The 27,971-nt window shown below is 41.7% G+C and overlaps 1 protein-coding gene across 2 annotated transcripts in view; it reads right to left on the reverse strand.

The window, feature by feature from the left end:
* Positions 1–27,971, reverse strand: part of LOC134002407 (partitioning defective 3 homolog) — a 348,507-nt gene that overhangs the window by 273,341 nt on the left and 47,195 nt on the right. The window lies entirely within an intron of this gene.

A 27,971-nucleotide genomic window follows, 5' to 3' on the forward strand; every position in this document is an offset into this window, starting at 1 on the left:
GGTGATCGCATTCAGCATGTTAACCGTTTGACCCCCTGACCCACTTAAGCACTTCCTGTGGTCCACTATGAGGAAATTTGGTTAAAAAGCATGTAAGGAAATATGACAAAGTTAGCTGAGAAGCTTGTTTTTGTCTTCTAATGGCCTTTATACAGAGGGCTGTGTGTGTGTGTGTGTGTGTGTGTGGTGTGTGTGTGTGTGTGTATCTGGCAGTGAAAAACCATTACTGGAGTGAAGATGGAGCTCATTCACACACCTGGGCCCCATTCGGCGCTTGCCCTGCCAAACACCCGTGACATGCCATGAACAGAGCGGCATCGCGGGAAGTCTAAATTAAGCTTGGGGCTCTGACACGGTCGGGGCACGCTGTAGAACGCTCGCTGTGTTCGGAGGAGTGAGAGACAGAAAGAGACGGACAGAACACGCACACACACAATACGACTGAGTTAAAACAGGAGCTGAATGAATAAAAAACGTAGCACGAGCACTGTAATTAAACTGACTTTAGTAATTAAACTTGCAACGCTGGCCTTGGATTGACTTGAGAATGAAACGCCTACGCTGGCTTTCAGCTATTAAACGAAGCGCTGGTGTTGGTCAGAAAGTAAAAACAAGAGTGAGCCCGTTATGAAAGCATATTACAGTGAACACCTACACAGCAACCCCGCACTTTCTATACCCGGCGTGTTATTTCAACATGTTACACTCGTGAAATTAATTCAATAAATCACAGCAAACTAATGAGAGAGTAAGAAAAGCATATTTCATGACACATCCAAATACTTCTTAGTCTGTGGAATAACAGGAGAGAGGGGAAGGGGAGAGCCGTTCCCAGAACTAAAAACTCTCTGGATCTGGAATATGGGGCGTTGATATTTTCTTAAGTAGGCCTCGGGGATAGATTTTGAAACCATGCTTGATGTAGGATTTTATTTGGATTGGAATAAAAGCCCTCCCTAGGGTGCTCCCTCCTCCTATAGGCTGGTTAACCCTGCCTGACATGCGCACACATTTAAAAACGCGCACACACGGAGACGTTAAGTAGGTTATGATTCATTTTCTTTGTCGTCGTCTGCTCATAAAACAAAGTCAGTCGGAGCGAATGGAGGGGGGGGGGGTGTTCCCTTTACTCCTTTTTAGGCTGCGCACTAAATCATTCATGGCTATTAAACAGTACATGTGTGTATTTAAAATCTAACACTCGAAAATGTGAGTGCTGGCACACACGCACACGCAGACGTGGACACACATGGCGCGCTTTCACATTAATGTCATTCAAAGTATAACCTGACATTTCCTATGTATTGTTGCTTTGTAAATGGACCTGTAAATAACTGGGAGCACAAAGAGCCGACGGCGGCCGGACGGTTAATGAATTCAATTAGTCAACGTCGAGCCGATTAAGAGGTCTGAAAAGAGGCATTGTCACATTGTAGATAGGAAAGCAGTGTGTGTGTGGATGTGTGTGTGTGTGTGTGTGTTTGTGTGTGTGGATGTGAGACAAAGCCAGAATCAATGGCTCTATCAGTCAGCCAGGCCAGGCCTCACACTCTGGGCCTCTCGCTCCATTCATCACCGAGGACCAACGGACAGCCAACATGGGACTCTATGTCGGTGTGTGTTTCATTCTGTAGGTGTGTGTCTCAGCATCATCGTGTGTGTTTATTTTACTTCTCTACAGTGTGTGTGCGTGAGGCCACGTGTGTTTGCATAGCAGCAGCTCATTATAACTCTTTGTAGCAACACACTACGCATCTCAAAGCCGCTAACATTGTGTCTTATCTCAACAGTGGACTGAATGCTTTGAAACTGTCAAAGGCCTCATAGATGCTTTCTCAATTAAGAGTAACCTTTATGCTGAAGGATTCACATCCCACAAAAGCTTCTTGTCTGCTTTTACACAATGTGCTACAATAGATACTGGAGGTGCGGCACTTGTAGCTGTCAGATGCTGAGTTCAAATGCTGTGGGGTTATTTCTCTTGGTCCCAACAGGGAATCAACCTTTTCACTGAGATGTCTGAGTAAACAAACAAAAAAAGCAAACAAACAAAAAAACTGTAAACAATAGAGCTCCTCTGTAGGCCACTAAAGCTGAGCAGAGCCTCTACAAGAAGGGATGCTAACAGCTAAATGTGCTTTGGGAAATGGATCTGTGCACACGGGGTGAATCATTTTATATGTGGAATTTCCTTTACTGATGGGACATGAAATAACTTTTACACACATGCCAGAAAAGAGACAGTATTACAAGCTGGGCTCAGATATTAATATGAGGGAAAGGCTGCATGAATACATCCCAGTGGCTTGTAAGGATTAAAAAAGGCTCCTCTGACACCTTTCTGGGAGGAGAGAGGATGCAGTCTTTGTTACAAATGCAGAGCTAACGAGGTTATTCATTTAGGGTGGGAAGTGATGCTGTCACCAGAGTGTTAAAGGAGACCTATTATACTCATTTCAACATCTACACTTTCATTTTTGGACTCCACTAGAATAGTTTTGCATAATTCACAGTGCATAAACTCCTTATTTGTTCTATACAGGCCCTTTATGAGGCCCCTCAGTTAAGTCTCTGTCTCTTAACAGGCAGTCTTAGCTCCGCTCTTTTTAATGAACCCACTCTGTTCTGATTGGTCAGCTTTCCATAGTTGTGTTAAGTTGCCACCGATGCAAACCCAACATTTCATGCTTTACTGTTTCAAATTAAAAGCTTATAAGTGACTAAATAACAGGAAACTTTTTATTGTGAAGAATTGACAAGAGATTAAACGTATTCCTTTTTTATTAATGGTGCTAAAACCAGATATGGAGGTATTTGGAGCTCTTTGTTGAGCAGGCGGGGTGGAATAGTACAAGCAGAAACAGCCACAGCGAAAATGTTATACCATTATACTTCATACATGTGCCTACTAGAAACTGAAGGTTGATTAATTGTTTGACTGACACTCAGAATACTATGAATAAAGTCCTTCAGACTTTTCATCATCACAGTTGATCTTCATATTTCTTATATTTATTTTATTTGTGTACAACCAATTGTCCAAACACGGATCATACATCCAATTTACTATTGTGAAAGTAAAAAAAACATCAAATATTGACATTTGTAGAATCTAATCCAGTGAATTTATGCCACTTAAAAACACTGATGGAAACAATGAATTGATTTCTATAATAGCATCCAATTTAATTTCAGTCAATTAACTAATCAATTCACAAACTAATCATTTTGGCTCTAGAAGTTTTTCTTTGTCAGTTTAGAGGTAAAGCAAGAATTTTTACATAAAGACCTTAATAATGACCCACAAAACAATACTGATGAAGGATTAACAGATAACAAGTGAATCCTACACATCTACACATGCAGAGGGTGTGTGGAAGATCTTTCACAGTGGCTGTTACTGTAGTCCTCCCTGGTTTATGAACTTTAAGAGGCTAGAGGGAGAGCGTCAATTGTGACTTGAGAGCATTCATTCCAGGTTTCCTGAGAGGATGTTTTTGCTTTCATATGCTGTCTATCATCTACTCTGACAGTCGCTTCAGTTTTCAGCCAGCTTCTATTGATGGGTCTGCTTGCAAGGGAGAGATGAATCAATTCTCTGTGAGTGGACATGAACAGCAGACAGGAAGTGTGCACTTGGTCTGGCCTGAGGGCCCCGCTGATGCTACACTATGTTTATCTCTATGATAGGCTTCTCCTTTCACCCCCACCACCCTACACACACACACACACACACACACACACACACACACACATAAACACAGAGACACTCGTTCAGGTCCTGGCCCAGTCCCTGATTGCATCTGGCTTGTCATCGTCGGCGGCCAGCTCGGTTCCTCGGGGGCCCCGACTGCTCTGATGGAGCAAAGCAAGGCTGGCCTCCCTCCATATACCCCGTCACATCCACCCACCCCCCCCACTATTCACCCCTTCTCAGGACAAATTTAATTTGGAGGTGCCGAGGACTGATAAAAACAGGAGACAGCATAAGGGGCAGAGGGGGAGGGAGGTAATTTGATACCTCCTCCTGCCCCCTTTCACCTCCACACACATACACACACACTCTTCCTCCACCCTGGACCCCCTCTCCTCTCCTTTCCTCTCCCTACATCCCCAGACAAAGACATCCTTTTTTTTCCCCTCCCTGCTATTTTTTCTGTTATCAGACAGATGACAGGAGGAAGAGAGGAGGATGAGCAGCACCAGGCTTCTGATCTCAGATATGTTACCTGTGGAATTGAATGATGACATGCTGTCTCTATATACACCGGCTTTATAATCATCCTCCTTTTTTGAACCTTTTCTTCATACATAATGTAAAAGTGTAATAAGTCTAAAATTTGAGGTGACTACTAAAAACCTACAAATTGACCCAAGTCAAATGTAAAATATGTTCAAGAAAGGTTTCAGTTTTACTCAGTTGCTGTACATCTTCTCAGTTCAGATTTCTTTCATCTTTAGATGAAAGTGACTAGAGCAGAAACAATTAGTCACTTCAGTTAGTCAAATAACAGAAAATTAAAAGACAACAGTTTAATAAATCAGTTAATTGTCAGTTATCAACTACAGAATACTACAAATGATCTCTTCCCAGCTTATTGTGAGCAGCTCCTGCTTTTATGTTTTTTATTAATTAGAAGTTGGTTTTGGCCTAGTCAGACAAAATTAGCAATCTGTTATTTCCTTGGGCTCTTACAAATTAAGATGATCATTCTTTACTAGTTTTTTTTAACATTGAAAACACAGGACAATTAATTAAGAAGTAATGTTAAAGACAGTTGTTAGACACAGCCCCACTGGTGACACATTTTGACTGAACACAAGAGGAAGAAATACTGCAAGCTGCATCGAGGAGTGCTTAAATAGATGATTGTTCGGGCTTGAAACTTCAGTCAAATGGTAAGTGATAGTTAGCAGTGGCACCGGTGGTCATGCGTGGGGGGGCCAACATGACGGGTGGGCGCCCACAGACGCTCGCTTCACTCTATCTGAACGGCCTTATTAAATTAGCCAGAGACTAGAGTGAGCGGTCTGGAGCTGGAGGTTTTCACAGGTCAGCGCGCCCCCCCCTCCAGCCCTGCAGCCATAAGGCCTCTCAGCCACCTGCAGCTGGGAGACTCGAGCTGAACCTCAACGTCAGGGCTGACTCTGCGTGGGTGTATGTGTGTATGTGTGTGGAATAGAGAGAAAGAGGAGAAGAGACAGACAGAGAGAGAGAGAGAGAAAGGGCCCACCAACTAGTCGACAGATGGATTTTCTGGGGGGGAAAAAGAAAAGGGACACACTAATACACTTTCTGCACATACACACACACACACACACACATAAACGCGCACATGGTAGGAGAGGAGGTCAGGCAGGTGTGTGTGTGTATATGTGTGTGCAGGCTGGATATCACTAGGAGACCAAGGATTCTGCCTTCTTTGTATGGACAGGTGAGAGCTGCAATTATTATCAGGATCTCTCTCTCACACACACACACACACACACACACACACACACACACACACACACACACACACACACACACACACACACACACACACACACACACACACACACACACACACACACACACACACACACACACACCACCATCAGGTCCCCTGTCTCTCTATGAAACCATAGAGAAAAGTGCTTTTTTCAGATCATGTTACCATGCCAGCCGTCCTCACCAAGCTGGTGAACGGGCACGAGCCCCCACCCACCCTTCATGCTCCCACTGCCCCACTCATCTATTATTAAAGCTGACATAATTGAAGGGGGCATCATCCACCAATATCAAGACTCCTAATATAAAAGGCCCTTCAATAATTCAGGGAAGCGGTGCCCACCCCTGTGTGGGGAAGTGTGGGATCTCTCACATGATGAGATCATGGTCCCTCAGACGCAGGAGGGCGTGGGGGGTTTGTGTGTGTGTGTGTGTGTGTGTGTGTGTGTGTGTGTGTGTGTGTGTGTGTGTGTGTGTGTGTGTGTGTGTGTGTGTGTGTGTGTGTGTGTGTGTGTATATGTCTGTTGTTGGAGTTTTGTTCATTATGGGATGTGTCGCTAGGGGGAAGTGACAGGGCTGTGACCTTTTGCACTCTTCACCTCCAGTTTCAACACTGCCGCTGTCTAAAAAGCCACCTTCATTAATCAAGTTGGTGTATGTGCTTTAAAAAATAAAAAAAAAAGGAGAGGTGGTGGGGGGTGATGCTCATTAATATTCAAGTAAACTCCATGCATCAGCATATACTGTGATTACTGGTTAGGCAAATTGCTAAGCATGATTGATTGTGTCTCATTGTTGGGATAATATGTGATCTGTGACTGATTGATTACGTCTTGCCGCACTGAACGGCTCATTTGAATATTAACAAGCTAGTACTGGTGTTTCTGTAATATGTCATCAAATTGTTCTTCATTTTGAGACGCGAATGGCACGCGAGAAATCATTTGGGCCTCATGATGACTGTGTTAAGACAATGTGGCATCGAGTAGGAGATGATATCAAAATGTATTGTGCTCAAAAAACATTGTTACCATCTCGTCCAGTGACTAAAATAGACATTTAACATTCAGGGACAGGTTTATTCTCTTATTGCAAGTCTCACCTTTTAACAGCGTAATCAAGTTATGTTGTAAAGAAAACTATTAGTTGATGAATGCCCTAACAAAATATGAAATATGGGAAAAGTCAAGATTTTATCATAGAAACTGAGCTGCAGAGGATGTAAGATTTAGAGATCACCTTTATGTATGTTTATGGCTAATTTCCTGTGCTTCTGTATACAAGAGTATTGTTATTATCTTCATGCAGAGACATCTAAACCCCAGAACAAGTGGTAGTTTATAAGAAGCACTTGAGGCCAGCCCTTTTTTTTCCCCACAGAACATCTCTGTGGCTCTGGAGACGCCAGATATATAACCGTATGCTTTCTGAGTGCTGTGTGTTTGCGAGAACACTGATAAACACAGACGAGTGCAACAATCTAGTTTTGCCCGGAACAGTCTAAACAACGAGAGGCAGACGTCTGACGGCTCGTGTCTGCACTGTTTCAGCGCCTGATGGAGATATCGGGGGCTTGTTTTCCGCCCTTCTGAGGAAACCATTAGCTGCCATTCATTCCTACCGTGCTGTATGAAAAACAGTTTCCACGGCGTGAGGCGGTCCATCACGACGACAATCACGCCTGTGTTTTGGGGCCTGTTTTATCGTTATCTAGGCGTGCTGAGTTGAGTCATTTCATATTTTTACATTTGAGTCTGCTTACTGTCAATCACTTTAAAACTGACAGGAAGAGATGGATTGTTACCTCATGAATGTACTTATCATATTCAATCATTCATTTCACTACAGCCTGTAAATTTAATGTCTGAAACAATGTATACAGGCAAAAAATAAATGTGAGAAAGCTTTAGTAGTATTCTGTGACTTAATTCAAATGACAAACATTCCATAGAGTTGTCCTCAACCACACCAACAGTCATAACCTCATCTAAACATCCCTGTAAATGTAACCCAACAAATAAAGCTGCATCACCCACAGCTTGTGAAAACCCTCACTCGCTTGCACTTATGTAACAATATCATAAAAACCAACTATCAAACGGAGACGAACGGATGAGTAAATTCAGCTGCCCGAACCGAACCAGCCCCAAACTTTTACTGTTCTCCTGCAAGGGGCCCATCAGGGGAAATCAGCCTCCCTTAGCTAATAAACAGTAATGACCTGCTTCCCGATACGTCTCAGAGCCTCCCTTCATGTCGGCGTGGTGATGAGGACAAAACAGCGGAGCCAGCAGAAAGAAGCTGCGCCTGGGGTGGCCCGGTAATTACTGTTAATTGGTTTAACATGGGGATGGAGGGAAAGGAGGATGAAAGAGAGAGAGCATAGTGGAAGGAGGGATGGAGTTCTCCCTCCAAGCCCACCACCACCACCCCCTTTCTATGGCTTGTTTGATGTGATAGTGTGTGTGTTATCGTGGCTCTCTATCAGTAGCATGAGCTAATGTAGAAGAGTGGTTGATATGCGTGGCGTCGAGCTCATAAGTAGTCTGGTAAACAAGTGTGTGCGGGAACATGCATGAATTCATAAAAAAACATGGACTTATGCACACAAAAAAACAAAAAAACAAACACTGGTGCACAGGTATGATGTAGAGGAACGTGCACACATAAAGAAAATCAAAGTATGGAAAGTATGAGTTGTATACAGTGAATACATTCAGACAGCCACACACTCACTACTGTAAAACACACACACAGACATACACACACACTCAGATTACACAGACCCTGAGGGGAGCTGCTCGCCCAGATAAGACAGCCAGTCTGAGGGCCATTTACGGCCATTTGATGCATAATGAGCCTCCTATCAGTGGCTGTGTGGGCAGAGAGATGAGGTGTGGAGTATTCCCCGTTCAGCTCCGTGCTAATACACTGACCGTAACCTCATCAACAACCTCTTACACATCTACGCCGCGCTGCTGCATTGTAATCTGCCTGAGAGATGCACACCGAGACAAAGAACAACAGGTTTTTTTAGGGGGAGATGAAAAAGACGCTTTGTACCGAAGGCTCGAGTGTGGGTGTGGAGATAAAAAAAAAAAATTAAAAAGAGTGTATGAATGTATAAATGAGGGAGGATTTTGACCTGTAAGTTACCCACAGGACATTTTCACTTGCTTCGCATAATTTACACCATTGATACTGAAGCAGAGGCAATCTGCATTGAATGTTTTATTTTAATTGCAGACAGTATTGCCAATTATAGGCTGTTTTTTCACTCTGAAGAGCAGTTGTATGTGTTTTTTCTTCTTCTTACATAACAATCTCTCACATTTCTCTTCATGTGTATGCCGTGAGAGATTATGCCTACTGTTTTGCAAAGAAGTAAAAACTGCCAGCAGTATACAGAGAAACTGGATTTAATACAACATTGAAAAGCTTCGACCAGAATGTGACTTGAACTCACAACCTTCTGATCTAGAGTCAGACATGGTACTATTGCACCACACGTTTCTAACAGGTAAACAACCTACTACAGCCAGTCAGAACACCAACAGGTGTGATCCACTGTAGCTGAACAGCAGCTTTCTTTTTTTGCACATTTCAGTATGAGGCCAGTGTGAGTCAGTGTGTACCCTGTAGAGTTTTCTTGTAAACAAACACAGCTATACTCAGTGTTTATCCCAAAAACACATTGTATGAGTGTCCTTGATGCTTAACAAACATGTTGCGTGCAGTTTCTTCATATAAAACGCTTGTAAGGCGAAGTCATTGAATATTTTTGAGTTGCATTTCTGCATTCATTGGCCTCTTAACACAACCATGTGTAGATCAGTGGAATAAGGTGAAACCTCTGGGCGTTATATCTCCAGTAGACAGGCAGGGCTGCCATGTGAGTTTGAATCCTATATTTTTCTTCAAAACATAGGTTAAAAAAGATCTATGCTCCCATCATCTAACACTCCCTACTTTAGTCTCTCAGGTCTTTCCAAGAAGTAGATATCTAGAAGTAATAACTAAACAAATGGTCCGCTCCACCCAAACGTGCTGTGCAATGATTTGTTGTTGCAGGTGATGATTGGTGCATTCAGGGACAATCTGTGAAATGTGCTGCCTTAAATTTGTTACACTCTGTGCCTCAGCTTGTCTGAACTTTAAAACAGAAAAAAAGAAAACATGCTGTTCCTTCAATCATAAATCACAAATTACATCGGAGGAATCAAAGACAAAAAGTTAGCATGAGAAAAGGCATTTGTGCCGTGAGATCATGAGATCTGTGTAAATTGTGAGTCTCACAGTCAAAGCATGAGACTTGGCAGCTCTGAGACATGACAAATCTTTGAGTTAAATCCCAGTTTCATTTGCCACTTTGGGCAATTTGACATGCAGGCATAGCTAGTAACTGATGATATGTTTGTAAGAATATGTCCTGAACACTTTGATTTACCCACCTAACACATGTGCATCATCAGCAGGAAGGTGAATCACTCATGTTTGTTTGCGATGCAAAAAAAAACGGGACCAGGTTCCTCAAATTGTTGCTCCATAGCACCACTAGTGGTCAAAAACTCCACAAAGTGCTTTTAATGTAGCAACAATTTGTTTTATTGACTCAATATAAAATGTCAATTAGCTGTCTCATGTGGGTTCTTACAAATGAGAGACAGCAGACATTGTATTTATGGTGGACAGTCAATTAACAAACAATTCAAACTGCCCTGGGTGCCTTAACAGCCTAATGGTTGTAGTGCAGGCCACAGACCTACAACGTCACTTCCTCTCTACTATCATCTGTCGAAAAGGCAAAAATGACCTCCAAACTTTAAAGAGAAAGAACCACTTTGGAATGAGACTGAAGCAAACCTACACCTACACCACTGAGGATGGACAGAGATTGAAGAGTGAACCTGAGCTGTTATTTCACACAATGATTCAGACAGTCAAAGACTGTTTTGACACTATTCCCCCCACACCCACACTCACCCTTTATTTCACTATTTCTGAAGAAAAACAGGTTGTAAGCACGGCCACCGCTGATACCATAAAGACGGGTCTTCTCTACTTAGTTTTACGACTACTCCAATACACGCAATCAGCCGTAAAATTCACCCTCGCACAAAAGAGGCCCTCCAATAAGCTATTCTTGTGGAGGGCAATAAAACCCGACTGCCCCCGGGGCAGAAAACTACTGCTTCTCCTCAAGTCGATTATGGTCCCAGCCGCTGTCGTTGGGTGGCGAGGGGAAAAAAGAACAGCGATGTTTCTTCTTTTCTTTTTTTCCCCCTTGGACAACTAACTGTGTCATGTGGAGAATTGAGGGCCGTCTGGATGGCGGAGTCGGTGAAATCAGCTGCTGTAAAACATGATGGCAGGTGGATCGGTGAATAGCCCTGCCTGTCAAACCGACTTACATGGGGGTTGGCTATAAAACAGCGGCGAGTGCGGAGAGGATTCACTGGATGCAGGGGCAAAAGTACATCAAAATATAAATTTCACGTACATTTCACAGTGTGTCAAGAGATATGATCCCCACTGAGTTTTGTTCACATTTGACAGGTATCCTAAATGAGTGGCCTGAGATACAACACATACAGCAAGACATAGAACTGACTAGAAGCCATCCATTACCCAAAGAGCCACTACGCACTCAGGTATGGCGTCATATGGAGGCAAAAGGTTAACACATTGCTTACTGAGGTCATTACATCACCGGCATCATCTCAAGGCCCATTGGTTTTAACAGTCCCAGGTAAGTCATGGAACATGCCCCCACTGCCAATATAGCTTAAGTGCAATGTCAACATTACGGTTTCACAGCTTTCACACGTATATCAGCGTAAAGTGGATGTCTCTGTAGTAGGACTGCAGATCACGGAGCTGGATTTTTTCTATGTCATGTGTGTCTGGTTGGATTTATGTGACTCTCGTTAATCAGGACAGATTTAAAAAGTCTTGCTCTCATGTCAGGAAGAAGATGTACTCCGAATGTTCAAGGTCTTAATGCCACTCAGTCTCAGGCAGGGGTGTGTGACTGATGGTAAGGTACAGCGCAACTTAGTGTCAGCCGGGGTTACGTGACTGCACATAACCCTGACTGACACAGTGTAGGTGGTATACATAGTAAATCCTGCAGTTAGGAGTTTTTAAGTCTGCTTGAAAGAGTGTGAGCACACGTGTCTCTCCTCTACTTTAAACTTTATTATTCCAGAGTTTTTCTCGCACTGTTAACAGGTTCCTCTTCCAGCTTCCTCTCCCTCTGATCTATTGACAATCCTCGCTATCCTCATCTGTAAACCTCGCCGGCACAATGCAGGTTTTAGCTGGGATGAGAGACACTGGTGATGTCTGCTTGAGTTTATCAACAGGGGTATAAGCCTGAAAGTTAACCAGCACTGGGCCATTAGGCTTTCGGTGCGTAAGCTCTCTGAGCTGTGTAGTATCTGCCGATGAGCGATGCTTCAAAGATGTGTACGGTGGGAGTGGAGAGGCAGGAGGCTTAGGGCTTTAAAGTACTGTAGTTGTTGGGGGAAGTTTTCTAAAGTACACTGAGTGGAGATTTCCTTTGCAGAGGGAGGAGGAAAGACGGTCTTACAGTACAAGTGGTGAGTTGAAGGACTAATGTGTACGCCATCTGTGTGACTGATAAAAAGTGATTTGTGCTCCCATCCATGTCTTCTGAAAGTCTATGAACAGGATCCGCTGGTCCGCTGAGGCCTTTTTGATCAGTCAGGGAGAAACGGTGAAACAGAGGGACTCCCAAATGTGACACTGCAATTTCTCAAATGCAGTCCCACACATGCACGGACCACAGAACTATATACTATACTCTACACTCATATATATGCAATTCCTGGCAGAGAAACACACACACAAAGGCAGATAAACAGTCTGTGAGTGTGTATGGGGACCCCCCTGCTGTTAGACATTTTACAGAGAGGTTGAATCGCATACAGCCTGTATACACACCACAGAGGCCAGGAGGCGTAATGTAAAGCATAACAGCAGCACTGCCAATAGACAAAGAGAATCCATTTGGAGCCATTTCACGCATGATGTAAGGCAACTAGCTGAGGAAGAGGAGGACAGTGGATAATAAATGGTGCATTCTTCCTCTCTGCCTCCACTCTTTCCACATCAAGGTGACGACAGGAGAGCTGCTTTCTGCTTCATGCCTGTTATGCTATTTGTGATGAAAGGACGTCTAAGAACTTCAGCATTTTATCGACTCTCCGAGTACATTTTCAGCTTTCCACATACCCAACAAAGTTTGCAGATTTACAGCTGTGTCGTTTTTAACTTTGCGAATTTGGTTGCTTGCATATCTTTTGTGACGCAGGAGTCGGTCTGGTGAGGAAAATAGATGAGAGGAGTTTGGAGTTACTCCTGCTGTGATGAGAAGTCTCTAAACTCAGTTTCTAAAAGAATCTATGAACATCTAGAGAGCATCAAGTTCTCACGAGGTAGCTGCTGAATACACTGTGTCTTCAACAAACCTCTAAAAGCACAGGCATGATTCAACACTAGGGTAATGTTATATTCCTGATATGTGGAGAAGTTTTAATCCCTGACTTGTCCTTGAGTAAAAACGTGTTTTTACCTCACTTTCAGGATAACAGCATCAGCTAAATGCTTGGAATTGTTATAGCAAACAGTTATCTACATGTGATCTATAGATGACCCCTGCTGAAAAGATACAAGCCATTACATAATTACAAGATTTCCTTTAAATGTGAAAAGCTTTTTTTAAAGTTAATTTAGTGAGTGACTTGGCAGTATGTAGTACAAGGTTTCCTGCTTACAGAGAAATTTGACCCTGTTCACCACTCTGGCTGTACGGGCTCCAACAGTGACGACACAGTGCCCCCTGCTGCAGCTGGAGGGAAGTGCAACATTGAGGGGAAGCCGTAAGTCAACAGTGCACCACAAGCTCCCATTTCAGCCTCTGAATCATTCTGACACCCTGGAGAGATGATTATACTTCTTCTGATGTATGCTGTCATTGACATGTTCCTGTCACAGCTGAGTGAGTCACTGTGGAATGAGGAGATGTGTGGTATAGATCAAGAACCCACCAGGGTTCAGTGTTATGTGCTCCTATAGAGTTTGTTTAATGGAAAGACAATGGCATAAACATTTTCTCAGTTAATTGTCTGCTTTTCACTTGCATGATGATGATGATATACATTCAAGTATACTTAAAGGACCAGTGTGTCAAATTAAGTGGTACTTAGCAACTGAATACTCCTCACCCTACACCCTACAGAACCTACAGAGGCAGTGAGAGAGAGCCCTAGAGAGGGCCTTTTGCCTTTAATTGTGTTAAAGGCAAAAGGCCCTCTCTAGGGCCGGTGTTTGGTTTGGTTTGGTCATTTCTACTACTGCAAGAACATGGCGGTGCAACATGGCGGGTCCATGGCAGAGAACCTGCTCGCTATGTAGATATAAAAGAATCATTTTAAAATTATAAAAACACAACAGTTCTTATTTTCGGGTAATTATACACTAATTAAACATATTTATGAATATTATATTAGATTTCTGCCAATAGAGTCCCCTAAATCTTGCACACTGGTCCTTTAAGAGAGAGAAATGATATATATTTATCATATCTGCTTACTTGTGATGTATTTTCCCTTCTGTTTGGTCATGTCATGCTGTGTCATGTCATTGTTATGTTAACCCTACTGCTGAGATGCAGTATTGAATAGCTGATTGATCAATGGACAAAAAACAATGCTAATTTTGATAACTAATCAATCTTTTAAGTACTTTTCGCAGTAAAAGTAAATATTTTATGGTTATAGATTCTCTGGCATGCAGATTTGATTGTTTTTTTTCACTGATTGTCATTGTAAACTCTGTGTTTTCTGACTGTTATTGTTACTTGTAATGGACACATGATAACTGAAATGATTTGTTTGTTGTTTGAAAAATGAATCCATACCTTTATTAACAGTGTAAACATTTTTTACTTCAGACATGTTTACAAAGAGTTCAGCAAACATTTGTTGGACATGGTGTATAGTCTTTTTTTTGTGTCAGAAAATATTTTTTATTATAATTGATGATAATTTTGTTGAATATTATGATTTCTAAGAGCATTTCAAATATCATGTTTTGTCCACTTTATTTTATTATATATTTTTTATATTGTAATCTTTACTATTTTTACTTACTTTTTATTTAAGTTTATTTGGGTATTCAGAATTTTTAAATTTTATCCTCTGGTGTTTCTTCAGTTCCTATTTTTATTGAGTCATTATTTATAACAGTCTTTTATTGTATGTGCTTGGATCGGGGTGGTGTTGTTTTTTACTATGTCAAGCACTTCCTGTTACATTACTATGTATGAAAAGTGACATACAAATAAAGTCTGATTGATTGAATTGTTCTGTTTATTGACTTATCAGTGAATCTACTAAACATGTCAGATCTGCACTATATGTATAAAAAACATAAAGCACTGTTAGGAGATGTTCAGTGTTGAGTGTTGTTATATCAAGTGCCTGCAACTGAATCCTCAGAGAATACATTATGCTATTTTCCATGACTCCAGGCCATGCTAACTTCCATTATGTTACACTATATTAAATTGCAGTGTCAATAATTCATGTTGTATATCATATCATCTCCTATCCATTGTGTCTAGAGATTCTATAGGTCACAATAAAACTGTTTGAGATGATTATGAAGATAGTGAAGCCCTGCTTATAAAGTCCTCTACACTATGATTTAATACAGCGACGCTTCAGCTCGACAACACAACATTCTTATACAAACCAGCCGGGGAAAACATAGGTGGCACATTTCAATATTTCATCTTGACTGTCTCCCTCCACCAAGCCAACCGTGAAATACAGGCGGTGAGTGTGTTGTTCCACTCGGCATAAACACAACATCCCCCCTCCGCCCCCCCACTGAGACCAGCCTCTTTTAAATGGATGAGACGTCACACGTGTTAAATAACAGAGGCATGCTGCCACATTCTGATACGGTGGGGGTTAATCTGCAGATACACACTATGTAGCATACAGTACATGTGTTCATGTGCACACAAAGAAACGTGCAACTTAACACTTGGGCACACCCAAATCTATAGCAATAGATAGGCAGTCACACACAGAGATAGAAAAACACTCACAAACAAACACACACACACACACACACACCAGAGGAGACCACCTGTCAGTGTGTGTGTGTTGAGCGCCACAGGCAGCATCACTTGATCGCGGGAATAAAACTCTTTGAAATTCATATCAACCTCCAGCTCCATACACTCCAATCAAATACCTCTCGCTTTTCCTTTCACTATCTCTCTCTATCTCTCTCTCGCAGACATAATAATGACATGACATAAAAGTGGAGTGTAGAAATCGAGCGGCGCAGGTGAGCTGTTTGATCTGGGGAAAGAAAAACACGGCGGCGTTTCTGGAGCCGAGCAAACTGCAAAAACCACGGGGAGAGGGATTGGGGGAGGGGGGCAAGGGGGAGTGAGACGAGTAAACAAAGTGCAGAAGAAGTCACAGAATATTCGGAGACACAAATATGAGACATGATTGGAGATAGAAAGGGAACTCGACCAAGTTATGGGAGGCCATCAACGTCACAATTAGAAAGCAGGTCCCAGCTGGTGGACTGCGATAGAGTGATGAGGGTGAAAGGTGACGAGATGAAAAAAACAGTAGATATACAGAATGGAATGAGTGGATTTCCTGCATCAGATTAAGGAAACACCACCTGTTTCTTTTATAAATACACTCTCAATTATTTCATGTAAATGTACTAAAAAATATCCATAGCAACAAGAAAATGATAGGTGATTAAAAAGAGCATCACAGTACACTTCTGCATGTTGCATAGTATCAGAGTAAGACTAAATATAGATGCATGTCTTTGGATTGCTATCATCCTCTCTGCTTTGTCTGAAGCATGTTTAACTCAGATTTAGCTTCCACAGTGCTGGAGGAGAGTATTGTACTTTATTGCTCTTTGTAGGGAAAATGTGTCTTTGCTTTATGGCCCTCTCTCCTTATATGAAACACTACTGCCAAGATAAATACAATTTATTTCTGCCTCCCAAGTAATGTGTGGCTGAAATGTTACTCCCAGCAGCAAAACTCATTTTCACAGCCACATGACAAAATATTACAGCTTTTTTTTTTTTTTTTTTATGATTGCTTTAGCGCAATTTTGAGGACAGGGCTCATTTTGTCAAAACATTGCACGTAATTCATATAACCGCACAGACAAGTAGCGAGGCAACCTCGAATCTTTTGTAAAATGAAACACTTCATTCTAAACTGTACAATAATTTGTTAAAAAAATCTGACTTTGTCGCCGTATGGCACACACATGATTCATACCATCTGACTCTGTTGTGCTAAATCTAAAACTATTAACATGCCTCATCGATGAAGGACCATTCATGTGAGATTGCATCAGCATCCATTTGCAAAAATACATAACTTACTTCCACATCTTCATACCACACGTCTCCTACTCTCAGAGTTTCTTGTGAATGGCACTCAGTAGAGTTGTTCCATCTGTATGTGATGTGTTTAAAGGATTTGCCTCAGTGTTGATATAGAGACCTGATGGACATTATTAAGAACTGTGTGGCCATTGAGGATGTTTGGATTTCTCTGAGGTGTATCACATTATTGTCCAAAACGTTCGTGATAGCTGTCTTGTTCCTCTGAGAATATGGGGCCCCTTCCTCCTTAACTTCCTCCACCTTCAATCTTATGTAGACCAATTTATATACATGTAAAATGTCATGGGACAGTGTGTATAAGGCAATGTTTAAACATGGATGTAGTGCATACTGTATAGTAGGCTACATTGTATTAATTTTACAGTAGACAGCAAAGAAAAGCGGTTTTTCGCCTGTGCTCTTGTCGAAATGTCCCAATTACTATTGCAACAGTATATCTGCTGAAGTTGGGCTGAACTCTCTGTCCAGCCTCTCTCAACGCCTACCCATTGTTTACAACATGGTTAATTAATGCTTCAATCTCATCTAATAAATGTGGTCATTGTCTTCTTCATCTACATCCTCCTCCAGATCTACCTTTTCCTCTCCCTCTTATTGCAACATTGCCTTCCATTTTTGTTGGCTTCCAGTTTTGGTGCGCTCACCTGTGCACACACCTCATTGGGTAGTTTACAATGAAGCACCTTAGTAGACGTGACAGCTGTGTTTGATTAATTGGTTCATAGGTGTGGCACTTTGAAATGGCAAAGAAGTGACATCATGTAGAGAAGTGTGTGTGTGTAGTGTTGTTTTTATGAGGCTGAGAATGTGCTTCTAGTTGTGCACATCTGGGCTGAGGTTTTGCTCTTTGAGTGTCAGGTTTCACTAACTGTGTGGTGCTTGTAATTTTAGTGTGTAAGCAATCAGGTCAGAGCAAAATGTTACAGCGATTTCTGTGTCAAACGAGAGTCGGGGCTGATTCTTCTAAAGCCGTGTTGCGGTGCTGGGAAAAGTCCCGACGCGGCAAGTCTGGTCTCAGGTGCCACACCTGTGCTAATAGGACTGCTAATTGGAGCGTGGCACTGCGAGAGCGCACATGCAGACTAAATCCAGACACACTAGGGAGATGTAAGCTTCACTCAGGGTTTGGGGGATTGTGTGTGTGTGTGTGTGTGTGTGTGTGTGTGTGTGTGTGTGTGTGTGTGTGTGTGTGTGTGTGTGTGTGTGTGTGTGTGTGTGTGTGTGTGTGTGAGTGTGTGTGTGTGTGTGTGTGTGTGTGTTTGGACTAAGTGAAGCAGCTAAGAGGGTCATGACATATAGATGTTTTTAATATTCCGGTTTTTAAACATAACTTATTCATCATAAAATACAGGAGACAGGTAGATAAAAGCATAAAATAAAGAATGTATTTTTTTGACTTGGGAGAAGTGTAAAAGCCTAGTCTGTCCTTTTTATTCAACCCTCCACTTCTTCATTACAAGCATGGAGGCAACATGTTGAATAAAATATTGGCATGTGTTGTTGCAGAGTAACCTGTTTTTTAGTGTGTGTGCGTGTTGAAAAACCCTACAGTGTGTCACCATGTTATTTGGATTGTCAGGGTCACAAAAACACAAAGACTCACACGTAACATGCTATGAACACTGCTCTCACCCACTCTGTATGTCTAACTCTAAACAACTTGATCTCTCACACACACACACACACACACACACACACACGCGCGCGCGCGCGCGCGCGCGCACGCACGCACGCACGCACACACACACACACACACACACACACACACACACACACACACACACACACACACACACACACACACACACACACACACACACACACACACACACACACACACACACACACACTCTCTCTCTCTCTCTCTCTCTCTCTCTGCTCCCATTCCTTTTCACTTAGGTTGATGTGTTGGTGCTAAAAAAACATATGTTCCATCTGCACACTCCCACAGAAAAAAGAAATAGGTTTTTTTTACGTTGTCAGTGATGGGGAAGTGTTCCACAGTTGTTGTTCGAGAGCCATATTTGAAAACAAGTAGGTGGCACATCTGTCGAGTGTTTTTTTTTTTTTTCAGGTCATGAATTATTAATGTCCCGTCATCGCTGGCAGCCACAGTTTTCATTATTTTGCTTATGAATAGAAATAATGCCGCGATTATCGTATCTTGTATCAGCTCATATCAGCTGAGCCCACGCACTTTTTGTAGGTTTGAAACTTTGAGGTCTTCATGATAAAGAAGAAAAGTGATTGATTACCTAAAGCTATGTACTGTAGTTTATCAAACATTTGCAAAGTTTCATGGAATGCTTATATAATACTTACAAGCATAATATATTTATCCTCAATGGAAAATTCTCTGTTCCTGATGGCGCCAACAAAGAGAGGTCAAAGGTCAGACACATGCCTAAACCTGATCTCTTTGTTAAAGAACAGTGAATGAAATTGTTGCACAAAAAGCAAAAGGTTGAATAAGAATCATTTCTTCATTCAAGTTAAAATAACAACAGTGCTAATTGAAAAAATAAATCTCTGCCTCTGATTAGGTAACAAAAACAACTTTGATGGCGTCTGCATGTGGATATAGTTTAATTGTAAGTGAGAAGAAGAAAGAGAAGAAACCACATCCAATTTTCATTTGTTTGATTTGCAGCAAATTAATTTTCCTAATGTGGGTCTTGAACTCGCTCACTTCTTACCTTGGCAGCGTATCTTACCATCGGACCACTTTACACGTAATATAACTGTCACTTTACACACACTTACAGCCTGTAGTTGGGGAGAAGAATTCGCTTTAATATGACTTCTGTTAAATGAAGTAAATGACTGCGCATGTGTGTGTGTGTGTGTGTGTGTGTGTGTGTGTGTGTGTGTGTGTGTGTGTGTGTGTGTGTGTGTGTGTGTGTGTGTGTGTGTGTGTGTTGTGATCAATAGAGTCAGTCGGTGACTCCATGTGCAGTTTGTTCACTGACTGATGATCAATATGGGTTGGAAAGGAAAGTAGCTGTGTTTCTCATCTCATAGACTGTTTAAGGCTTCTTGAACACAAGGTAAGCATAAAGAGTAGAATGAAGAGAACAAAGAGGTGTAGATAGAGATATGATGGTGTTGTGGTGTTGGGAGTTTAAAGGAGCGTTGCGAGTAATAGTGCATTTATTGTGGCAGGAAAACATGAAAGAGCAGACATGTAACACTACAGATGCAGACACACATAGAAACATATTCCTGTGCTTTCATATGCTCAGGAGCATGTGCTAAGCTACATTCATCCCCTAAACCAATTGTTTCCAACCTGAGGATCTAGATCCCTTCAAAGGTTCGCTTGACAAATCTGAGGGGTCACAAGATGGTTAACTGGAGAGGAAAAATAAGCTGCAACTCTGGGCTTCAAACTAGCTCCAATGCAAACCAACCAATGATACCACACCTTGCTATGTCCACCTTTATATGTGGTTTATAATCATATGATTGTAAACTGAATTTTTTCAGATCTTGGACAAAAGAAGACAAATTTGAAGAGGTCACACTATTTTCTGACATTTTATAGATAGGACAATGAATAGATGTAACAAGTGTGATGTGGAAGATGCATATTTTAAGTTTTAAAGGGTCACAGACAAAAAAGGATGGGAACGACTGGTCTAAACCCAATTATAAAGCCACACTTATCATGATATTGTCCCCAGATTGCAGCAGCTGTTTCAATTTTCACAGTTTCCATCCAGTCCACGTCAATAAACTGCCCACATGCAGCTCTAATAACCTGGGCAGGATGTACCAAATGCAACAAAGGAAGATGTAACATGAAAATATCTTTTAGTTAGTTTCTTTCTGAAATCTCATTTTTTCTGTTCATTATTTTCTGCTGACTGACAAAATCTGCCTGTGGTTATTTTCTGACCACAGTAGCTCAAATGGGGAAATCTAGGATGTCTCATTAAAGGGGGATTTTTCTTCCATTCATGTCAAGCGTGTTATTATTATCATTATTATTATAGTAGTAGTAGTATTAAGATTCAGTTAAGTAGTTATGGATTTTACACATTTAAAATAATATGACAGAGCTTTATGTTTTACTAAAAATTACCGTAACCCATGTCTTTGTTTCAGCTATCATGTCATGTAAAAAGTGCTTGTTGGCCATTATTACAGGAGACATACAGAGCACATAGGATAGTCAAATTAAAGATTGCACCCAGACAAAATAAAACCCACAGTCTTGTAATGGTCGTCCGCAGGGCAGCATTGTTTGTGTCCTGTGGTCAGCAGGTGAGGCCGCACACAGTGTCAGTGAGTCAATCTACAGTATAATGGCCTTTAAACTGAGAGTACTGACAGGAGACAATACAGCATGTCACATGTGATTCTAATTTCTTTGTAGAAAGACATTTTCACTAATGCGTGTATACAGGACAGTGCTTCTGGCACAGCAGAGCAATAATATCGCAAACCATCAGATGTGTGTGTGTGTACGCTGATGGATGAGTGTCTTCAGAGAAAAATGGGTGCCTATTATTTGAGCCTTTTATAGGCAAACTCCCCACTGACTTCCGAATGGGAATAGCATGCAGTCTTCGCGCACACACACACACGAGCACACGAACATTCACATAACGAGCTACTACTGAGGGGCCCTAGGCTGTGGCACATCTGTTGTAGAAGAGACATAAGGCATTCAAGCAGGGACTCTCAAGATTCTCCATGTAATATTATACACACATACTGTACACACGCATATACTACACACTCACCGCATGTGATGAATGAGCTTTTTTCAGAGCACAAAGAGAAGGAAGGCGTAGTGGCGGAGGGGTCTTATGACAATTTTACCTAAAAATCCCTTCTGGATAAAAACACAGAGACACACTGAGACACTTTCTCGCAAATTGGCCCACTGACCTTCAGATACCCTCTATACTGAATACATATGGCTTTTAGTATTCTTGAGTGGGAGACAGAGGATAGAAAGATGGAGGCGGGAGAGTTTTGAGTATAAAGACAAAGAAAAATCCTGCCTATTGTTGCTCAAGATTATACCAATAAAGGTGTAGAGTAAATAAAATGTTATGTATAATCTGCTCTAACAAATATACTACATCATCATGGTAGACCTCTTATATGACAAAGTGCAGTTTAAATAAATATATTTACAGTATATCAAATATATGCCACACTTTACTTTAGGCTCCAATATTTAGCTTATCTAGCTTTTCATGTGGTTGAAAGCAGATATAAGGGTATTTTAAGTGTTTGGTAAAGGTATACTATGCAGGATTTCTCTAAAAAATAATGAATAAAATCCTAGAAAAATAAGTCCCCTCAATCATCACTTATGACCCACTAGAATTGTGTGGCGATGTATGTATGTACAGCAAGGTTAGGACTCGTAGCAACCAGGTTATATCACTATCTCTCTCCTCTGCTCTCTGTCTGTGTGTGTTTGACCGAGGGCAGGGCTAAGCTTAACACACACGCACACACAAACACAGAGCAGAGAGGCCACAGTGGACAGGATGAAGCATTACCTTTGGCTGCATTCATACAAAATCCCCGCAATACGGCTCCTTCCTACAGGGTTGAGTGGAGGTGTGGGTGTTTTTATTTGTGCTTTTGAATGTAACTGCTGTGAAAAAGTCAGTTATCTGATTCACTGCTCTGTTCTCGCTAGTGCAGCTCCCTCTTTTCACTCACTCTGTAGCTCAAAAGACCACCGGAGGAGGGGCCAACTTTTGTTTCCAAACACCAACCGACAAATCCTGCATAGTACGCCTCTTATTTAGGTTATTGAACAATAATTATAACTTCTCCATTGAAGACATACTTTATAGGATTACACTACTGTCATTCATTTTCTGTTTATGCACCAGCAGCTATGAATGCTTCACCGGAGGGGTTTTTTGCAAATACATTAATAATCATTTAAAAATGTCCTCATAGCTGCTGTAACTACACTAGACTGTGTTATAAACTATTTATTAAAAGTTTGGAGGTTTAAAGCAAGTTAGTTAGAAGTAGTATTGGCAGTAAAAGTAGAAGTAAAAGTATTAGCAGTAGTAATAGCAGTGGTTGGAGTTGTAGTAGGAGGAGCACTATGAGTAAATATAGTAGTATTAGTTGCAAAAGTAGTAGTTTTATACTAGTTTCATGTGAACTATTTTTCATCTGACCAGGAGCAAAACTCTGGGTAAAAATGTGTACATTTTGCGAAAAGATCTTAAGTAATGCCAAAGAGGAAAATTAAAAGCAAACACGCAATTACAGTATCGAATGAGTGACAAATGACACCAATCAGCAGTTGCAGGATATAAAAGCATATTGCACTTCAGCATGCCTGTAAGCCTTCAGCATTTCAGCCGAGCAGGACATAATCTAAAGAGGTCTTTAGCCTTTTCTCATGAGAAGGGAGGCAATGAGAGCGCACAGCCCTGGTGTTAGGGGGGAATTCAGCTCTCTGTCTCCTACAATATGCCTGTCTAAAGCTCTCCAAACCAGGCTTAGCTCCCCGGCCTTGGCACCGCCTCGCTCCCCCCACCCCCCTCCCTGTGCCAGTGTCAACTTCAGCTCGGTACAGCGCCAGCCGCCAACGCCAGACTCTGCTTAGCTCATGGCAATGCCTGCTCTCCTCTTTATCTGGGTTTCTTCTTTCCTTCCTACAGTGCTTCCTCCTTTCATTTTCTTTGTTTTTTTTAATCTGTCTTTCTTTATTTTCTCTTTCTTTGTCCAATTTTGCTTTGCTTCTCTCTTGATTGATTTGTCTTTATTGCCTTCTGTGTGTTCATTGTTTACTTTTTTCATTCGGCACTTTACTTACTCTGTTTTTCCTTTTATCAGTGTATTTTTGGTGGTTCAGTCAGGATAACAGTTCATGTGTCTGCAGTGTGGCTTTACTCACAGCTATACTAATTACTACAATATTTAAACCCACACACAGACCAAACTCCCAACTAGCCTGGTGTATATCATATCCTGTGTAATAAATTAACCCAGTCTAAAACACAGCTTCACCTTCCAAAGTCTATTTGAGAGCCAATTTTCAGACACAACCTTGCAGTGACTTTGGATCTGCGAGGGTAATTATATATGGTTCTGAGAGAGGTAGTCAAGTGTTGAAAACAGCAGCTCATGGTCCAGAGACTCTTGAGACAAAAGCTACGGAGGGATACTTGTCATGCAGAGGAGACACTGACTTGGGTTAACAAGGAGCTGAGAGGCAGCAGGGTGTGAGGGAAAATAGGTCTATATTCAAAAGAATAACCAATTGATGGTAGATTGAAGTTTTCTGTTTAAGATTGCAGTTTCTGTTGAATTGGCTGTGACTTTGTATAAGTAATTTCCTCGCAGGCAATCATACTCTGCGCAACGTAAAGAATGCACTGTTGCCCCCGTGAGGCGAGGTCGAAAAGACCTCGCCAAGAGATGTGGAGAAAATGACTTCCTCCGAAACGAGCCAAACTCACTGCAGACATAATGAGACGATAAGGATAAATAGCAAGTATGTCTCATCCAGTTTCAAACCAGGGCAATGTCTCTCCCCCTGTATCCATGTCTGATGCCGCTGGGCCTTGTGGGTGCAGTATTTACCTCATATGGATAATAGAGGAGAAGAAGTCCTTTGTTGTCTTGGTGCTCCTAGGTACACCCCTCCGGGGGTCTTTGGGAGGGCGGCAGGATCTCAGTAGGGGGTCTGTATCTGTCACCTCAGTTTAGGGCCTGTCTCATGGCGGCTGACCCAAATCGCCCCCCCCCCCAGGGCAAAGCCGGGCCCACCACAGGACTCCACCGCTGCAGATAATAGGCTCGTTTGGCAAAGTATCCAGACACTGGAACTAAAGCAGCCCTGACAGCTGTCAACCAGGACAAACATCCTCCTACATGACACACGCACATGCACAGTACAAGGATACGAGTGTGTGTCTGTACTGTAGTATGTCTTCGTGTAGGGACATGATTATTTTTCCACATAGATGTGTTAATGTGTAGACGTTCGTGTTTGTGTGGGTCCTTCCACTTTTTTTTTTTCTTTTTTTTTTTACTTTTGGCACAGCCTATCCACCGCTCTGGTTAAACATCCCTGCATTTCCAGACAGTATTCAGGCGAGTTGACGCCATGTCAGGAGCAATTTGGCGCGTCGGCAAAAATCTCTTCCTGCAGGGGAGCTGTCATGGTGGAGAAATCAAAGACACCTACGTGACTAGCTGTGTTGCCTCCAAGCTGAAAGAAAGGCTTGGTGACATGGCCTGATTTCACCCATTTTACTGAAAAACCACAGCAGAAGATGGAGGAGTTTCCCGCTGCTTTGCAATATGGGGTAATAGCATTCTTACCGCAGGCACAGGCGTATGTATGTTATACTGCAAATGCTATACAACTGAAGTGATTGGTTTTAACAACAAGAATGGAGGAATGTTATCCATACTGGTGGCTCAGCATGTCTATGCCAGCAGAGATCTGCAGGCTGTCATGCCCTCTAGATGCTCAAGAACATGGGGCGACCTTTGTTCCAAATCATTACCTCAGATTGTTTTTCCTACACACACAGCATGCTAATCACAACACAAACGCTCACATTCAACATATATGCTGCACAAAATCACTTTGTCATGACCATCATGACATTTGACTATCTCAGAGAAGAGATATTCCGATCTGAAGCATTTGACCTGGTAAAATAAAAGTTAAATGCTATGTTTACAACATGTTTGCAATTATCGTACCAAGTGAGTGACACCATGTGGTTTGGTTTGGTTCCTTCAGTTTGGCCAGTCCTTCCTGTAAATGCTACAAAAACTGCTTACAAACTGCACAATAGCAGAGCAACATGTATAAACAGTACAATTACTGACTTTAATCACTTTTTGATTCACTCAACAAGGTAATGAATTACAATAAAACAGTTCCTTTTTCACGACAAGTAGGTTACCCAACATACTACTGAGCTGTTAAAGGCATGTGGTTCTCTTGAGCAAGCTCCAATGGAAAACAGCAGTGTACAGCGCTGTGGTTACACTGGCCATCTCCCCACTGTGAGGGATTATAACTGCGTAAGTGGAGAGGGAGTTGCTGAAAAAGAACAACAGCGCTCGACAAAAGTAAGTGCAGTTCAAAAACTAGGAACCTAATAAACAAGCAACAACAGACAATAAATCCAAAGCCCCAGAGGAAAATGAAATGAAAAAGTGCTTGCTGCCGCCCACAAGCCTCTGAGCAGAGGATAAATTCTGCTACCACACTGAGTCTTTCAGGACGCAGCGCTGACTCTGGTCCTTACAGGCTAGTTACAGCTGACTACCGCAAGGTGTGTGCCTGTCAAGATGTTCTGTGCATGTATGTGTGACTCTGTCAGAGTGTTAGACTATTTCTGAACGTGTGTGAACGTATAGTATGAGTGTGATGTCTCATTCTGTATGAGTGTTCTTTTATAGCCTCGTTGAATAATGACATTTACACTTTCTAGCCCGGAGAAGTATGTGTGTGTGTGTGTGTGTGTGTGTGTGTGTGTGTGTGTGTGTGTGTGTGTGTGTGTGTGTGTGTGTGTGTGTGTGTGTGTGTGTGTGTGTGTGTACATAACCATATGTTTACCTCAGTCTGAGTGTAAGTCTGAAGACGTCTGACAGTCTAAACATTTCTTTTTCTGTGCTGCATGAGCCAGAACAGAACAGTGTCTCATCCCCTCTGTATCTTCTTACATGTTTGTCTCCTTCCTGTCTCCTTCCCAGAGGTCGACAGCTGTATCACACTCAATTAGCAACTGAAACCATCATCTAGGCCCATTAAAGAACATCTAACTACCAACAAAAACATCTATTTTGTTGGAGTAGTTGCAAAAACTGCACTTTTCAGTCCAGTTAACTGTGAACAGCCATACTTTAAGAAATACAAGTAATTCACAAACATTGTTGCCAAGAGGTACAGCACTCAAATGACACCAGAGGGAACAGGAAATTAATTTAAAGGTGCACGCAAGCACATGCTTGTGTTAGTTAAACTCACAGTCAGGGTCCTATTGATTATATGTCAAATTAGATCAAGACCAGGTAAAGTAGCTAGACCTCCACTGAGCTTGTTAGAGTGACCACCAGAGGGCAGCATATGAATCACAATGAATCTGAGAATTGAATGAAGCACTTATCACACTATATTTGGTTTTGCTCCAACAGGTAAATTTAAGAAGTCAACCTTGAGCTAAGTTTGTCAACTATAGTCTTTACATATAACAAGCAAATGAATGAATGACACCTATATTGCACCTAGGAGAAACTGCTTTGCACAAAGAGCACACAAGAACATCAAAAAGGCCTTAAATTAAACATAGGCATCTTAAAAACATCATAAAAAGCACAATGTTGGGAAATCAACCAGTCACATCAAGTACAAGTTGTAGAAAGTGCCAAATTCAGACCATGTAATCAAAGCTTGTTAAGCAGCTGAATGCTGCAGGGGACAAAGGATGTGATGCCGCTGCTAGTCCACATCCTGGGCTTGTTATACCCTCGCCCTGAAGGTAAAAGCTCATATTCAGACCACAGATGCTGTGGATCTGCTAAATTCATGGTGTACTGGTTTGGCATCTAAGTAATATTGCATATTGTTATCCCAGTTATCTTGCTACAAAGTTTAACAACCCTGCTCAGTTTGTTCTTGTTTTGCAAAGACTGTGCTTCCCCAGATACTGAATACAAAAGATCAATATAATCTAAATGAAGGTCTTGTAAAACAGTGTCAGCTTAGTTTTATCCACATTAAAACTTCTAAGTTTCATTAAAATAAAAGATGTGGTTGAGTCTTTGCAAATCTAGCGTTGGTGTTAGTATTCCATGACAGTTTGCTATCAATAATAGAGCCCAGATACTTATACTCCTGAACACTTTCAATGGTTACATTCTTCATAATTACAGGGGACAGAGAGATCATTTCTTTAGTCTTCTTGGTGTTTCAAATCAATGAATTTTCAATTGTAGTGGTGGTTAGTGGTTATAGTGGTTCATCTT

The sequence above is a fragment of the Scomber scombrus genome, chromosome 20 (assembly GCF_963691925.1).
Source record: "Scomber scombrus chromosome 20, fScoSco1.1, whole genome shotgun sequence".
NCBI lineage: Eukaryota > Metazoa > Chordata > Actinopteri > Scombriformes > Scombridae > Scomber > Scomber scombrus.